The following is a 19,253-nucleotide window of genomic DNA, read 5'->3' on the forward strand; positions in this document are numbered from 1 at the left end:
CCTCATCTTAGAAATATCTTTAGACAACCTTCACCCTGTGAGTTCTGTGGTACGTGCAATAAATGTGTAATACTGTAATAGCAATAAATAGATAGAAAGGGGTTCTAATCTCAGTCCGGGCAAGTGTGTGTGTGTGTGTGTGTGTGTGTGTGTGTGTGTGTGTGTGTGTGTGTGTGTGTGTGTGTGTGTGTGTGTGTGTGTGTGTGTGTGCGAACAGTATCCTGTCTGTGTGGGGGGTGGTGTGTTTGTGTGAGAACCATACTATTGGGGACTGAGTTTTGCTACTTTTTGCTGTTGTCCACCCAGTACATGTCCTAGTGTCTACATTACAAGGCCAACAGTTGCCATCCACTGAAGAGTGATCTATAGAGACTCTTCAGCCCTATAAGCATTATGCCATGTGCAATAACTATGTGACAGTATGGAATAGATAACAAGATAGGCTGCCCATCTAATTCTTGGATATTACTTCCCACTCAGGAATCATATACAAACACAGTCAGATAGGCAGCCACACCTACATCAACAGGTGACCTGCAAACTGGCTCATAGATAGAACCCACAGTGTGAAAGCAGTGGACTCCATGTCAGACTGCTGAGCAGTCACGAGTGGAGTCCCACAGGTTGTGGAACTGGGTTCTCTCATGTTTGGGATCAACACCTCTGAGGACCAGCCCAATACAAAGGCACCCTGGCTAACAATGTTTGCAGATGACTACAAGGTGGGTGCTATTATTGCCCCCACATGAGGTTGACATCCTTCACAAAGGCTTCTCTGAGACATATGACTGTTGTCAGAATCCTGGACATAAGCTCAATGCCAGATGATGTGCCGCTATCCCCTTTGGGTATGACATGGTTCCCATAAAGTAATACATTGATGGTAGCCCACTGAACACTGATGTTGGTATAATGGAACTGGAACACAGGTTGACAGTGAGCTGTATGGTGACCACCACAGTGCCACTGTCTTCCAAACATCCTTCTATGTGTAACTTCTTATGGGTGTTGAATCTGGGAAGTAAAAGGACAGTGTTTCCCTGTACACACCCCTCAGTAGACCACTCAATGTGTACTATGGCCCATTTGCCATGTACCCCACTGGACACCAGCAACAACAGGAGAGGCTGCAAATGTACCTCACAAAGAGGATCTTAGGTATTACACACTTGTCCATTACGGGCAGACTCCAAAAACTGCAACAAATCTCTGTCTCATATTGGCTATTTAGGTGCGATCTCTGCCTGACATACACAGCCGAGTCTGACCCAACCCTGTCAGGAATGCTACATCCAAGGACACCAATCTGTCCACACAACATGCCTCAGATACCTCAACCCCATCCTCACAATCAACAGGACATGCTGGAGGGGCAAGTTCACAACCCAGAGACTGGCCATGCCATGGAATAGATGCCACATACATGTCAAACCAAGCACATCACTGGCCCCCTTCAAGAGAGATCAAGAGGAGTGGATGGGGAATAGAATACACTCCCTGGGGATCACTCTGGTGAGTGTACTCAATAGACACACTGGGGAGCATCGTCAGGTGGCATGATGTCAGTGTATTCCCATGGACTAGCCTTGTAAAGCCTCCATCAGCATTTGCCACATACACACCCATGACTATTTGAACCCATGGATCTCAGTACTGTCAAATGTGTGTGTGTGTGCATTAGTGTGTCTGAAAGTGTTTGTGAGTGTGTAAACATGTGGGTGAAAGTAGTTGGTGGCCCATCTCACCCAGTACAACTACCATTGCTATACCTTACAAGTGCTGTAGATGTTATCCACTATATAGGTACCTTGGTACACTCCACAACCTATAGGCTCTGTGGTGTGTGCATTAACTGCATAACACTATAATACTAATAACCACATAGCTAGGAGATCTAATATATGTCCTGACAAATGTGTGTGTGTGTGTGTGTGTGTGTGTGTGTGTGTGTGTGTGTGTGTGTGTGTGTGTGTGTGTGTGTGTGTGTGTGTGTGTGTGTGTGTGTGTGTGTGTGTGTGTGTGTGTGTGTGTGTGTGTGTGTGTGTATTATTGTGTGTAAGTGTAAGTGTGTATATGTGTAGGTTACAGTATTTTGTGGCCTCTCTTACCCAGTACATCTCCCATTATCGTAATTTGCAAGACCTGGTGATATCCCTCGCCTTAGAAGTACCTTTGGACAAGTGGCACCCCATAACCTCCATGGCACATGTGATAAATGCGTAACAATGTAGTAACAATAAATAGATATGTAGGGGTTCTACTCCCAGAGGTGGCAAATGTGTATGAGAGAAGAGTATTTTGTGTGTGTTTGTGTGCAAATTGTACACACAGTACACATTTTTAAGTCTACTGGCTCACTGACAGAAACCACACTGTAAAAGTTGCAGACTCCAAATCTGACCTCAAACCAGTGACAAATGGAGTACCACAGGGTTCAGTCCTGGGACCTTTCCTGTTTGGTATCTACTTCTCTGAAGTACAGGATAACACAGAAGGCCTCTGGCTAATGAAATTCACAGATGACTGCAAACTAGGAGCCATAGTCAAGTCCCCAAATGATGTGGACATCCTACAGAAGGGCCTCACTGAGATAGATGCCTGGTGTCAGAGCCATGGCCTCAAGCTCAATGCCAAAAAGTGCAGTGTCATCCCCTTTGGCAAAAACTCTGTACCCATGAACTATCACATAGGCAGCAATCTACTTAACACCAAATGTGTGATAAGAGACCTTGGGACCCAGGTGGACAGTAGTCTCTCCTTTGATAGTCACATTACCACAGTATTCAGGAAGTCCTTCTACGTGGCACACCTCATCATAAAAGGGTTCTCATCCAGGAAAAAAGAGGTCATTGTTCCCCTCTAATTGACACTCATTAGACCCATTATAGAGTACAATGCCCCTTTTGGAATGTGCCTCACAAGACATCTGCAGCAGCTGGAAAGGCCACAGAAGTACCTCACAAAGAGGATTACTGGCCTCAAACAAATGCCCTACACTGACCATCTCAAAACACTCCAGGTTTACTCCATAGCATATCGCCTACTCTGAGGTGATCTCTGCCTAACATATAAAGCTATGTCAAACCCAGAGCTGTTGAACATGCTACACCTAAAGAAATCACAATCCCTCCAAGCTACACACTCTAGGGACCTAAACCTTGTCACCACAATAAACAGGACATGCTGGAGGGATAGATTCCTGTCCGAGAGACTTCCCATACTCTAAAACAGGCTAGCCATCTATGTCAAGCAAAGTTCTTCATTAGCACTCTTCAAGAAAAATCTTGATGAGTGGTTGGGAAAAAGGAAATACACCCCGGGGATCACTTCTCAACAGTGGCACAGGAAAATAACTTTCTTGGGTGGCGTAAGCCAGGGAACCTTGTTGGCTAGGCTTACGTAGGCCCTTGGGCAAATAGCCTAGTACCTACCTATGAACCTATGAATGTACTGTATGAAGTCCACTGTTTACATCAACCGTAGTAGTATCTGTAGACACTCTTCAGCCCTATAAGCCCTGTGCAACAGTATGGAGTAGTATGGTATGAATAACAAGATAGGTTGGTCTGCTAATTTCAGTACTGGCAAGTGTGTGTGTGTGTATGTGTGTGTGTGTGTGTGTGTGTGTGTGTGTGTGTGTGTGTGTGTGTGTGTGTGTGTGTGTGTGTGTGTGTGTGTATTGGTGTATATAGCAGTGGTTGTGAGTGTGTAGACTTGTATGGGACACTATTATGAATACACACACACCCAGTACAACCACCATTGCCATACATCACAAGGCCACATGATGTTATTCATCTTACCGGTACCTTGTAACACTCATCACACTGATAGCCCTGTGCCACCTGCAATAACCGCATAATAGTGTGGTACCACAACTTGATGGGTAGGGATTCCAGACACAACACTGGCAACTGTGATCCTGTGCGTGTGTGTGTGTGTGTGTGTGTGTGTGTGTGTGTGTGTGTGTGTGTGTGAACAGTATTCACTGTGTATTTGATCGATACAATATCCTCTGGGGTTGAGGGTGTAAACAATCTGAGGTGTGTTCCACCCACCACACCTATCATTGTCCAATAAACTAGAGCTGATGTTACCACCATAGATTGAGATACAACCCCTCAGCCCTATAATCTGTGAGGCACATGCAAGAAATGTTACACAGACCTTGGATATGTGTGCAGATATGGCTGTACCCTGACAATGACCTGGTTGATGTGTTACTACACTGCCATACCCCTTGTTGGTGATGTCTGCAGGGCCCCATCCTGGAACACAAACAGAATAGAGCATGTAAGAACACATTCGCTTAGTGTTACTAACACCAATAATGCATCATGGCTGAAAAGGAACACACACTCTGATTTGTAGCCATTATAAATGCCAGATGACAGCAGTTTACACAGCATTAAATAGCTACACTGTACTAAAGTGACTCTGTGCATCACACCCATATAAGCATGTCCCTGCATTGATGGCACGGATGGCATGGATGTGTCACAGGTATCATCAAATGCACAGGGTGTTGTGTGGGCTTGCCAGAAGCCTAGGCTGGGCCACTTGGTTGACATTGTGTGTAAGTTTGGGGGGAGCTGTTCATTAAATGGGCAGTGCAGGGGTGGTGTGTGTGTGTGTGTGTGTGTGTGTGTGTGTGTGTGTGTGTGTGTGTGTGTGTGCATGCATGTGTGTGCATGCATGTGTGTGTGTGTGTGTGTGTGTGTGTGTTTATATGCACAGAGTCACACCATGTGGGCACCCTACACAGGGGTATTTTAGACAGCTGTGGGCCGTACATGGCAGGGTGTACAGTTCACCGTTTCTTCAGAATTCACATCCTTCTGGACATGTATGCTGACATGAACCCTGTTACTGTAGGAACATTCTACATTTATAACTGCAGTACATACATTATGTCCCTGTTCTAGGACCATTGTCTCCCCATTCTGACAGCCTTTGTCCAAAATTATTTCACTAAGAGGTGTAGTGTTATGGTGCTGGGTATGACTCCACTACATGTTATGTGCATATATCTATCTATCTATATATATATATATATATATATATATATATATATATATATATATATATTTATATATATATATATATATATATATATATATATATATATATATATATATATATTCCTTTTTATATATATATATACATATGTTTATATAACAATATATATGTATATATTCTATACATATATGTTTCATATGTATAGCTCCATATAACTGATGTATATACTTTTTGATATTTATCTATAACCATACACATCTATATGTGTATGTTTATATATACTAAACATAACTGATTCCACAGTGTTTGTTCCCTACTAGGGTATACCTGTTCTGAATGATATATTTGAAAAAACAGCACTCATCATTACATCCCAGATGGTGTAGTGGTAAATTCTCTGAGTATGGTGTATAGGGTCCTGGGTTCAAGCTTTGGCAGGGCTGATTATTTTGTTGCTGGGCAGAACAGTGGCTGATGGAGACAGGGTGATTAAGGCAGTTTTAAGCAGTTGTAAGTGGATTTGCACAGGTTTCTGTAATGGTAAGTGATGCCAGCACACGGTTAAATGGGAAACTGCTTAATCTGTGTAGGCATTGCTTAATATCGCGCAAACTTGCATACTGCCACTTACTGCTGCTTAATGCAGCTTTCTCCTGCTTACCCCGAGCTAATTTCTTTAAAAGAAAAGAAAAAAAAGGTGATAGGAAAGTGGTGAAAAAAAGGGGCATGCAGGGGGAAAAACAATGTGACAGATAGCTAGGGCTGTGCAGGAAAGGTATAGGGAAGGTCCATATCTGTCATATGTGAGCTATCCTTTCCTGTGGTGACTCAGGGGCCTGGCCTATGATCTATGTCACTGCAGACAAACCCAGATGCTATGGCCTTAGTCTCTGATCAGCAATATATTAGTACAGCAAGCCTTGTTGAGACATATATGTTAAACTTCCTATTCCCCATTCTTACATACCTCCTACTGCAGTCCATTGCATGCTTATTTGTTTGACATACCTTTTTTATTTCCAAGTGTAGGTGGTTATATCCTTTTTTTTCTCAGTTTCTCACTCTCTCTCTCTCCCACAGATGTAGGATGTACATCTGTTTTGCATAGGCAGCAGGTTGACTTTTGTAGGTAATGTTCATGACCATGTGATGGCCTGTGCACCACTTGGTGTTCCCCAGTTGCTAATTGCATGCAGAGCAGCTGTGTAGTTATTCCAATAGCCAGTGTCAGGGCAACACACTCCTATAACTGAATACTTCATGTGGGTGTTGGCCCTTTACCTTCCCTGTGAGGAAAACATCCTGGAATTGTGTGAGCTAATACCTCCTACAACAAGACTTGTGGAAACAAGCCAACTAAATGGCGGAGAAGGTTCAAGACTTAGGGGCAGAATGTGAGTATTGCTGTTATATGGTTTGAATACTGCTAGTTTCACAGGGTTTGTCTGAACATGCTACATCTGCATGGGTTTTAGTCTTTCAAAGTTCTGTGTCTGCATAGCTCTCAACTGTAGGGCTATCCACATAATGGCCAGAGGTTTGCCTGTTATGTTTGGTCTGTTCCCTGGACAGGTGTTGTCCTTGGCAAATCAGTAGCATACTCTGGTGATTGCAATCAGTAAATGCTAACTTCCATTTGTGTTTCTGCCTTCATATCCCTCAGAAAAGATATGTTACAGCAAACCCTGTAACACCAGCAACTTTCTCAGTGTATAACAGCAATATTTCAAGTATGGCCATGTTTTTGGGGCTATGTTCCCCAGTTATGTCAGGCTTTGTCCAGATGTCATGCAGTAAGAGGATGCCAGGTATGGCCTATCATTATTTAGCACCGTCATTCCTGCTGAGGGCAAAGGATGGACAACATGTGGAATTCTGTACATTCAAGAGATTGGTGTATAGAGAATGCTCTTACATGCCCTTGCAACATATTTTGTGTGGGGGAGAGTAAGAAGTGTTTTAAAACTAGGCTGTTAGAACATGTGAGATATATTACTGATAAGAAAGAAGACAGTACTATAGCTGTACATTTTTATAAATCTCACCATGGGGACAGTAGTGGTTTACAAGGTACTGTTTCTGAAAAAGTATTTTTCTCAGTTTGATCAAACAGTCATAAAAAACAATTGTTATGAGCAGAATCTATTAATATTTTTAAATGTGATACTTTATCCCCTAGGAGGTTAAACTAGTAGTGTAATTGTGGGCTGTGTATTTAAATATGTAATTACAAGTGTTAATTGCTTCTTGTATGTAAGGCAAGTATTTCTTGTAATGTTTTACTCCTTGAAGGCTTTGGCCAAGACATCAGAGTATAACAAACTTGTGTGAATTACTAGCTGGTTGTTTTTCTCTTTACTATCTTCAGTCATGTTAGTTTATTTGCTAAGAGGTTGTTGTATGTCTGGCCATTGTGTATGGCTTATCATATTTTTGTATCAGCGTACTGTTTACTTATTATTTGGACTGTGGAAGGGGGACAGATGTTATGGATGGTCTATCAGCAGCATATGTTTGTATGGGCATTTTCAGACATGTATATAAATATATATATATATATATATATATATATATATATATATATATATATATATATATATACATGTATATATTTTTATTCTTATATATATATATATATATATATATATATATATATATATATATATATATATATATATAGATCTACTTTACATGGTCAACTCTTCAGAAAGTTGACTTTCATATGGCTGAGACCATATGATCGACTTTTGAAAAGCCGACCATGTAAAATAAACGCATACACAACAAACACTTACCTTTCAACTCTGCCCTCCCCGTAACTTAAATATACCAACTCTGAGATCGCACTACAGTTCAGAAGAGGAAATTTTCCCATTCTGCACTGTATGGAGGTAGCGGTTCCCCATGGTCATATGGTCTCGGCCATATGAAAGTCAACTTTCTGAAAAGTCAACCATGTGAAGGGGACCCATATATATATATATATATATATATATATATATATATATATATATACACACACACACACACACACACACACACACACACACACACACACACACACACACACACACACACACACACACACACACACAAACACACACATACACACCTCAGTATTTATTGGTTATATATCTACATATTGTTATACATATGTACGTATTTCCATACATATCTATCTAGCTCTCTCTATATGTATATGTTTCTTTTCATACATATATTTGTAGATACAATCACTTCTGATTGCATAGTGTCTCTTTCCTATTGTAAAGTGGCTGTAATGCATGGTATGTTTGAAAAAGCATCAGTCAGTCCTGTAGCTCAGATGGCATAGTGGTAAATTACTGTTGCTATGGTGTACAGGGTCCTGGGTTCAAAACCTACAAGGGCTGGTTATTTTGTTGATGGCCAGAACAAGGGCTGTTAGATACATCATTTAGTAGGTGTATTTGGTTGTTGTTCCTCTTTCGGCTTTTCCCAGTTAGGGGTCGCCACAGTGGAACTCCGGTCCGCTAATGATTGGCAGTAGATTTTTACGGTTCTGAGGTGCCAGCTCAACGCCCAACCTTCAATGAAGGCATTCCCTACGCATGTCTTTCGAATGCCACTCCACTGTGGGGGGACATGCAGACTCCACACAGAAGGCGCTCCAGCCGAGAATTGAACGGGAGAACCTCTTGCTGTGAGGCGACAATGCTACCGCTGCACCACAGTATCCTTTACATAACATGGTTCTATGTGCTGTCATTGCAGTAGCAAGGGGTGTGACTATACTGTATGGGACACTTGTGTATACATTGGTAGTATCACATGTTATATACACTCACACTTGCATGTTACACCAGCTACAGTACACTGGTTGACAAAACTAATTTAACACATATTGTATTATTGAATTAGTACTTTTAACACTGCTTTTCCATGTAAAATTCAGTACTCAAACCATGCACCCCTGCATGCAAAGTTGAGACTCTGAGTACTACACTATCTTTTTCTTGGGGTTTGAGCTGTATGACTTGATGTATATCCTATTGGATATTAATATGATATTATTATATTAAATGTAGAGTACTGTACATAACTCCCCATATATTTTTCTTTTCCCCTGTGTTGCTCAAACTCTAATTTGTTTCCTTTCAGTCTTACTGTACTTTTACCTACTTACCTCTGCTCTAACCTGCAGTGGCTGATACTTTTTCAGCTGGACTCTTCTGCCCTGTTGCTCTACCCCTCCTTGATCCTTCCTTCCCACTTCTCTCCCCTAGCCAAATCCCAGCATGCCCTTTCTACCTCTTTTATCCCCTCCCCCCCTGCTTACCACCTCCCCAGAGTTTACTTCTAGATGCCACAAATTCATTGGCGCCATTTTTTGAACTCCTGGTTAGGATTCACAACCTCGTTCTACCCTACTGGGCTGGTTACGCGGTAGTGCTGCTTCACTCACCCCTGGTTTGTTTTGTATAAAAAAACTATGCATATTACTGTTCTGATGTTTTTAGTCATGGGTTTAACTGCCAATTCTGCCAATCACTTGTTGAAATGCATTTATTTGAACTAATTCTGTGTTAGTATCTACTCAATTGGGACAAATGGGTGCTGTTTTACCTCCTCTTTGGCTTATTTTACATTGTAGCTATTTTGGGCTTATAATTACTCCTCTGTACCTAGTAGCAACTGTATTTTCATTTGTGTTGGTGCTTAAGGAGTCAGTCTAACAGCGACTGTATTTATGCATTTATTCCTTATACTACAAAGACCGCCTTCTAAGGCATTTACAGAAACCAACTCCTAAGCCTGTTGATTTTTTTTATATTTCTGAACTAGGAACGCCTTCCACCAAAGCGTTCTATATTATTTCTTTTTCCTTTCTGATACCAAGAACGGCTTCCCAAGCGCATTTTGAAACACTTTTCATAGCCTGATGTTATTTTTTATATTTTAACTTAGAATGGCCATCCCAAAAGGCATTGTCTGTAATTACACCAGAGCCTGCTTTGATTTCTTTTTACCAAGAATGCCCCCTCATGTGCTCAGAGTATCGCATTCATAGCTAATGCTCCCATTATCATTGCTCTAGTTACATTGTAGCATAGAACACCATCCAAACATTTGCAATTAAACACTAAGCCAATTGACTGCATACTTCCACACTGGGATTACCCGATTCTACGTTCATATCTTTATCATAGTGCCTGGTCCTCTTTCTTGCACAGCAAATAGTTATTTGCAATATATACATGCTCTGTCTGTAATGATGTGTTTCTCCTACAGTTCATGATACATTTCTCCATTTGAGGTATCTTTAATATGGAGTCTAATCATTTTATTTAGCTAATAGTCATACATTGCCTAGTCATTTATTACTTAGCTGATAGTTATACAGTGCCTAGTCATTTTATTTAGCTAATAGTTATATATTTGCCTAGTCATTTATTAAATAGCTGATAATTATATAATGTCTAGTTATTTTATTTACACGTCTGATAGGTTTTGCTATGACTTTTCTCACTTTGTCTGCCTGAATTAATGTTTGTTCATGCTCTCAGTTTATGGTATATCTTTGCTCTGTCTGGATTAATTCTGTATTCACATACAGTTCATAATACACCTCTACATTGCCCACCTTATCATGAAGGGAGTCTCATCTAGATCAAGGGAGGTCATAGTCTCCCTATACTCATCACTCATCAGACCAATGATTGAGTACAATGCCCCATTCGGAATGTATCTGACCCGACACTTGCAGCAGCTGGAGAGGCCACAAAAGTTCCTCACCAAAAGGATAAAGGGTCTCAAACATCTGTCCTATGCTGCCCGACTGAAAGAACTCCAGCTCTATTCAGTTCAGAGATGACCTTTGCCTAACATACAAGTCTATGTCAATCTCAGATTTGATGAATATGCTTCACCTCAAAAATCTAGATCCGTCAGAGCCACAAGGGCGGGAGACTTAAACCTCGACACGGCTATTAATAGGGCGTGCTGGAGGGATAGATTCATCACCCAAAGACTCCCTATGCTGTGGAATAAAATCCCGGTATATGTGAGGCAGAGCACCTCGCTGGCCTTGTTCAAGAGAAATCTTGACCAATGGATGGGAGATCGCAGATATACCCCAGGGATTACCTCAGTGTCACTGCTCAACAGAGGCACAGCAAAATAATGGGTATAGTTTCCCATACTAAAGGGGTGGCGTAAGCCACAAAACTATGGGCTAGGCTTGTAAATGCCCTCGGGCAGATAGCCTAGTATGAACCTATGAACCTATATAGAATTGCCTAGGCATCCTTTAAATAATTTGTAGAGGTACAATGCATATATATTTTGTTTTAAATGCATCAGTCTGCCTGTAATTGATATTGTATAACTGCATTCTCTGCTCCCTTTACCAAATATCTGAATTGTATAACTGCATTTGACTTGGGCTTGTACTAGATGATAGTAGTAAAATAAGACTTTGTATGCTGCATCTCTCCCTGCCTTCTCTTGCATTCTCCTTCAACAGCTGTTTTTCTCTATCTTTCCCTTTAGTTTAACTCTCCCTCAAATATACCCTTCTTCCAGATCTATCCTTACTTTCTTTCATACATCCCTCCATATCTACACTAACTCCTATACTGTATATTATGTAAATTCCTCCTCTTCCTCTCTTCTCCCTTAATACTTACATTTTGTTTGTTTTTCCCATCTCTCTTTACAGTACTCCACTCCCGAAGGTCCCTGTCTACCTCCTGAATATACAGACTTCATCCTGCAAAAGCTCATTCGGTTTACCTGGACTTTTTCTGCTCACTAGTCTGGGCTTACCAGAAAAGAACCTCAGTGTGGACTCCCTTACCTATTTTCTCAGTAAATGTATGTAGCCTTACACCAAGCTCAATTATCTAAACATCCTTATTTGTTAGCCTGTCCCTTAGTGTGTGTGACTCAGCAGCTTACTGCAGACCACTAAAACTCCCCTCTCACACTGGTACTTGATGACCTCCAGCCTCTTATCCCTTCTATTGTATCCCATTGGAGACTTACCCTCTTATTATTTTATTTTTTACTTCTATCTTTCTTTACCTTAGAGACTTGCCCTTTTGCTCTATTTTTCTCCCTATCCTTCTCTGCCTGCCATTTCTCCTTTCTCCACTAGGTGGCAGCACCATTCCACCTTTTGCCTGTTTAATTCTATTAATCTTTTTAAATCCAGCTTTACCTCTAAATACTTCTAAAGCCACAACCTTCCCCTAACTTTAGTCTATTTTCTCTACACTTGGTAACCTCCCCATTCTTTCTAACTAAGGTACATAACTCCCCATATATTTTTCTTTTCCCCTGTGTTGCTCAAACTCTAATTTGTTTCCTTTCAGTCTTACTGTACTTTTACCTACTTACCTCTGCTCTAACCTGCAGTGGCTGATACTTATTCAGCTGGACTCTTCTGCCCTGTTGCTCTATCCCGCTCCATTTGCCCTGCAGGCTCACTCCGCGTCCCTACCCTGCCCCCAATTCCCACCCGCCCCCAGTGCTCCTATATTTATTGTCATCCCATACTCCCTCCCTCTTATATCACCCAATCCTCACACAACATTGCTCCTCCCATTCCTCCTAAACTACCTCCCTCTCCACCAACCACACCTTATACAGCACTCCTCCACCAGCCCTACCTATCTCTCTCTCTGACCTAAGCGTCTTTTCACTTCAAATCAGACTACATCTACAATGCTCACTTTTCCTACTACAATCCTTGCCCCTACATTACTCCTACTCCTCATTCTATTTCCTCTGTACCATGCCACCTCTTATACCAAACTCCACCTACACCCTCCACCTCTACCTCCACACCCCCACCTTACAAATCACTTCCACAATATCTCTGCCTCTTTAACTCCCTTTCACCCCACCCTTCTACTAACATTAAAACTCTTCCAAATCCATACTAAATTCTGCAAACCTAAACCCACCCCCTACCATCCATTCCTAACCAAACACAATCCAAACAAACTTATTCACCTTCTCTCTTACCTCTGCTTAGCAGGCAACATTCATCCCAACCCTGGACCAAACATTTTTTCAAACAAAAAACCTTAGCTCCAACAACAAACCTATCAGTAAATATCTCAAATTCCTCACCATCAACGCCCAAAGCTTAGCTAATAAACTTACCCTCTTTCATGCCTGGCTCAACCATAATTCACCTGACATAGTAGCCATCTCTGAAACCTGGTTAAAGCCACACATAACCAACTCAGAATTCCTTCCCCCCGGATATCAATCTCTCCGATCTGACCACCTAAGTAAAAGAGGTGGTGGTGTAGCTCTAATCTACTCCAACCACTTATCCATCACTTCCTTCCCTAATCTTATCCCTTCCTTTAATAATGCTGAACTAGTAACTGGCCGTCTAAAATTAAATGACCATAAAAGTATTTGCATAATGTCCCTTTATATTCCTCCTGGTAACAACACCAATACCTTGGAAGACATCTTCTCTTGGACCTCCTCTAATATTAAACTTGAAACCTACATTATGGAAGATGTAAATATTGACTAGCAAAAAATCATTGACCCTAATCCCACCATGTCAAGCAATCTCTTCAACTTTACTCAACTCATTAACTCCATTACTAGGCCCAACAAAACTAACCACCCAGGCTCCATCTTAGACTGGATCCTGGTATCTCACCCTAAAAGAACCGCAACATGTGGTGTCACTCCCGACCCATTAGGAGACCACCTCTCTGCCTTCACCCATAGAGCTACATCCTCTTCCTCATATTCCCACCAACTCTTGCATACTCGTAACCTAACTAACTTTAACCCTTCTACCCTCTCTGACTCCCTTAAGTTCACTAACTGGAACCCACTAAAAACCCTACCTCTAGACAAAGCCGTTGACTACTTCATCTCTACATTCCTAACTGTCCTAAACTCCCTAGCTCCAATAAGAACAAAAAGAGTTAAAGCCAAGACTGCCCCTTGGCTAACCAAAGAAACCAAGAAAATTATGCAACAAAGAGACAAATCCTGGAAAAGCTATCTTCATCATAAACAGCCTGTATTTTTACTTAAATACAAACAGCTGTGAAACCTAGCCAAAAAACAAGTCATGAAAGATAAGAAATCCTACTACAACCATCTATAAATAAATCATGCAAAAAAACCCCAAAGAATTCTGGAACTCTATTAATTCCATTCTCAAGCCTGGTACAAAAAACAACCCTTGTCCTGATACTACCAAATCTGACCAAGAAATTGCCAAACTATTCAGCACCTTCTTCACCTCTTCTATTGCTGAGCTAACCAAAACCTTCCCCAACAACATCCCCCTACAGCCCTCTGCCCAAGCTTCCTCCCCCTCTTTTCCCACACCCCCTACTTTTGAACTTAAACCTGTATTCACCTGCCTTATAAAAAAAACTTCTCTCCAAACTTAAACCTTGCACCAATGGCCCCGACAACATCCCTTCCTCCTTCTTAAAAATTGCCTCAGACAGTATTGCTCTCCCTATCAGCATCCTAATAAATAGATCACTGCTCGAGTCCTATGTACCCAAACTATGGCGTTCTGCATTTATTCTTCCACTCCACAAGGGTGGCAAAAACTGTAACGTCTCCAATTTCCACCCTATAGCCATCCTCTCACCCATCTCTAAACTTCTTGAAAAATGCATACACCTGCAGCTCATGCCATTCCTGATTGAAGACCAGCTTCTCTCTCCTACCCAACATGGCTTCCACCCTGGACACAATACCAACACAGCCCTTCTCTCCTTTTTACACTCTGTCAGTTCAGCTCGAGACTCTGGTAACATAGTTTCATCTGTTCTGCTAGATTTATCTAAAGCTTTCGATACCATCTCCCACACCCATCTACTAAACCATCTGTCTAATCTCAACATCTCCCAAAAAACTCTTTCCTGGTTCTCCAGCTATCTTTCAGACAGGTCCCAAGCTGTGAAATGGGGCCAAGCCTCCTTCACCTTCCTTCCCACCCCCACAGGAGTATCCCAAGGTTCCATACTTGGCCCTTTGCTATTTAACATCTTCATTAATGATTTCCACAAAGCCATTCCTAATACCACAATTGTCCAATACGCAGATGATTCTACTTTGATCTGCTGTGCTTCCAACATAACAGAACTCCAGTCTCTAACTCAAACTGCCTTCTCAACCACTGAAAACTGGATGCACCAAAACAACCTCTCACTTAACGCTAACAAAACTAAGATTTTTCTATTGACTCCCTCAAAATCCACTCCAACTGATAAAAACTCATTTCAAATTACCAGCCTTAACAACTCCATTATTGACATTGTTCCCTCCACCAAACTCCTGGGGGTCACCATCGATGAACACTTAAAATTCAATACCCACATCCAACTTAACATTAAGAAACCCCACATAAAACTCGGCCTACTGTACAGAAACAACCACATCCTCTCTCCCTCTACTAGACATACTTTGGCCACTACCTATCTCCTCCCCTTCACTTTTGTATGGTGCTCCTCTGCTTACTAATTTATCTTCCACCCTCACCTCCAAACTGGAAGTATGCTATAATAAAACTTCCAGATTCGCTAGCAAGGCAAAATCCTTCTCTCATCACTGCACCTCCCTTCAACCTTTAAATTGGCTTGAACTCCCCAATCAACTTGACTTCCTCCAAATTGTCACAGCCCACAATTTATTATTTCAACCTACTAGCCACCCTGCACTATCTAATATTCTGCAACTATATACTCCCCTCAGATCCCTTAGATCTACTCACCAAAACTTATTACCATTCACAAACCCAAGCGCCCAGCTGGTCAGCTTCTACTCTCCTTTTCCCTAGCTAAAAAATGGAATTCCCTGCCCTCTACACTGAGGACCTGTGACATCCTAAACACCTTCAAAACACAACTTCATTCTTATCTGTTTCTTCACAGAAAATGTAACTGCACTCTTCATCTCATACCTCCCAAGCTCTCCTCCTCCTTCTCTCCTGGCTAACCTTCATACCTTTCTTACTTCTCTCATAGACCTAGATTATAAATGTAACTAATGTTAACATCCAGCCATTATGCTCTATGCCTCCCATCCTCCTGGACAATTCTTTAATATCTTTGTTGTTTTAGTGAATGATACCTGTTTGACTGCAATTCTACCTGTTGTTTTGTAATAATACCTATTGATTGTAATGCAAATATCTTTCTTTGTAATTCATTATGTGATGTAACTTTGTATTGTGGAGCTTTTCTCCCTGGGCCTCCACTGAAAACAGGCTCTCGAGCCCAGTGGACCTCCCCGGTCACCAAACTGGAATAAATAAATAAATATAATAAATAATTTTTTTGGCCATGTCATTGAAAACTGCTGTCATGTTGTAATGGCATACATTTCCGTTTCTGACTTCTAGCCTTCAGAACATTCATCCTAATGCATAACCTGTTTGCTGTCTACTTTGCTGTCCTCTGTGCAGATGGGATGACACCGGTGCTCAGGCTGTGGTAGACTACACTGCAGAATGGGCCTGAAAAGCCATACCTGTGTTCATGTAGGATGCAGCCAGAAAGGGTACAGGACTATGGAGACCTCCATGAGTTGCCTTTGAGAGGGCATTACAGACCTGTGTGAAGGACATTACAGAGGTGGTAGGCTACAGATTCACAGACAGTAAGTGGGAATACTTCACAGGACAGGACATTTGGAGACCGCCCAACAACATGGGGGGCATATCTCCAGAATTGCGAACAGATTCTATGCCATCAGTGCGGTTATACACATGGTGGGTTGATAGATTGACAGGATTTGTGTGGACATGCATTTACTGAGTGACTTCACGTCTGACAATGATATGTCTCTGACATACCTCTCCGCTGGCATGCTGTCCACAGACTGGCCACATGTTTGCCTGTTATGTTATGTCTGTTCCCCAGACAGTTGCTGTCCTTGGAAAATCAGTCGGGGACTCTGGGGAATGCAGTCAGTAAATACTAACATCCACTGGTATTACTGACTTCATATTCCTCATAAGGGATATGTTACAACAAACCCTGCTACATTAGCAACGGTCTCAATTTATGACAGCAATATGTCCAGTCTACACCTGTGTTTGTTCCTCTGTCCCCAAATTATATCAGGTTTTGTCCAGATGTCATGTACTATGAGGCTCAGAAGTATTTAGTATCATTATTTCTTGCCTTCATTCCTGATACCATCCTAGTGATGTAGTAGACCCACAGACATGTTACAGGGAAGAGGCTATAGATACGAGTCCTGAGCCTGTAAATTCTGAGGTGAACGGTACATTTGAAGGGTCTGTGTATGTCGGGCTATTGTTAACAGACTGTCAGGATTGTGGAGACATGTCATGTGTACATGTTATTTGGGTTGTGTATGGAGGGGGGTAGATGTAAGTGTTATGGCTCTCTTTTTATCTGACTGTGGTTGCTTCTCCAGTTTCAGCTGATCTATTGGCTGTATGGGTTTGAAGGGGCAGACTGAGACATGTCCTGTACCAAGGTCAGGATTCAGACTACACTGTGAATTGGGCCAGTATATGTAGGGGTAGTGTGTGAGTGGTAAACAGTGATGTATCTGTTCACACAGTCCGTATACTCTACTCTTCACTTGACTTACCAGTATCTGACTGTGATTGTGGGGAATTTGGTTGTTGGTATACACTTTCATACTGGTGTCAGTTTTTCAGTGCTGTTACATCCCTGTAATGCCTGATATATTTGCAAATACATGTGTAATGCCCATAGCAGATTTGCTATTTCAATTACTTGTGCTATTTCAATGAATATATGTTAGAGCAGACAGGAGGGTGTTATTGCAGCAACTGTGTCAGCTTATCTTTGCCAGTATTTCAAATATGCCCCCATTTTCATGGCTTCCACCCACCACTTTGTCAGCCTTGGTCCAGATTCATTGCAGTAAGGGGTTCTGAGCATACTTCTCAACTGGCTGGATTGTTTCAGGATGTCCAGGTTTATTGATCATATTTCTGATCTGTTTTACAGATTAGTCTCATTTCTCTGGTAAATCACTGTGATGATAAGGAGATTTTTGTCAGTAAATAATGGCATACATTTCATTTTCAGACCTCACAGCCATCAGAATATGTATGCTGAAACAAACTGTGTTACTCTGGCAACTTTCTACATTTTCTGAACACTTTGAACACTTTAAAACTCAGCTCCATTCCTACCTCTCATGTAACTGGAAATGCAATTGCATTCTCCCTACCTAACCTACTAGTAACTCTACTTCATACTGATCTCCCTACCTAAATTACTAATAACTCTACACCATACTGATTTCCTGAACAACTGCCTCATTCTGAATATAATGTAATCTAACATCAGTATCATGAATATATTGTAAATAGTTTACCTTCTGAATTTTATTCTCCCCTTTCTGGGAATGATTCTCATTACTGCCATCATACTATATAACCAAAGAACAACAATTTTTCTCTAATTTGAAATGTAATGTATGTTCTCCAACTTTTTCTATTATACAACTGCCTCTCTCTGAATACATCAATATCATGAATGTATAAATTGTAAATAGTTTACTTTCCACCTTTTATTCTCCCCTTTCTGGGAAGAATTTTTTTACTGCCGTCATACAATTTTTAGATGCTATATAACCAATGTACAACTTGTCTCTAATCTGATATGTAATGTATGTTCTTCAATTTTGCTATTATACTTTGTTTAGTTTTACTATGTAATATGGAGCTTTTCTCCCCGGGCTTCCACTGAAAACAGGCTCCTTGAGCCAAGTGGACTTCCCTGGTCATCAAACTGGAAATAAATAAATAAATTTATACGGGCAATATTTAAAAGAGGTCCCTAGTTTGGCCCCATTGTCCCCCCCATTTTGACAGCCTTTGGACAGATTTCTTGGACTAAGAGGTTGAGAGGTAAGATTCTGAGATACAACTCCACTACATGTTCTGAGCGCATAAATATATATATATATATATATATATATATATATATATATATATATATATATATATATATATTCATAGGTGTGTACTAGGCTAATGGGCCTGGAGCCTTTACAAGCCCAGTCCATAGCATTACCCTGGTATTGTGCCACCCGACCTTAGCTCCCAGTGCCTCTGTCGAGTAGAGTCACGGGATTGCCTCTGTCGAGTAGAGTCACTAGATTGATCCTGGGGTGAATTTTCTAATTCCCATCCACTCATCAAGATTTCTCTTGAAGAGGGCCAGTGAGGTGCTCTGCTT

This window comes from Protopterus annectens, chromosome 11.part0 (genome assembly GCF_019279795.1).
Source record: "Protopterus annectens isolate FY-2018-M chromosome 11.part0, PAN1.0, whole genome shotgun sequence".
Lineage (NCBI taxonomy): Eukaryota > Metazoa > Chordata > Ceratodontiformes > Protopteridae > Protopterus > Protopterus annectens.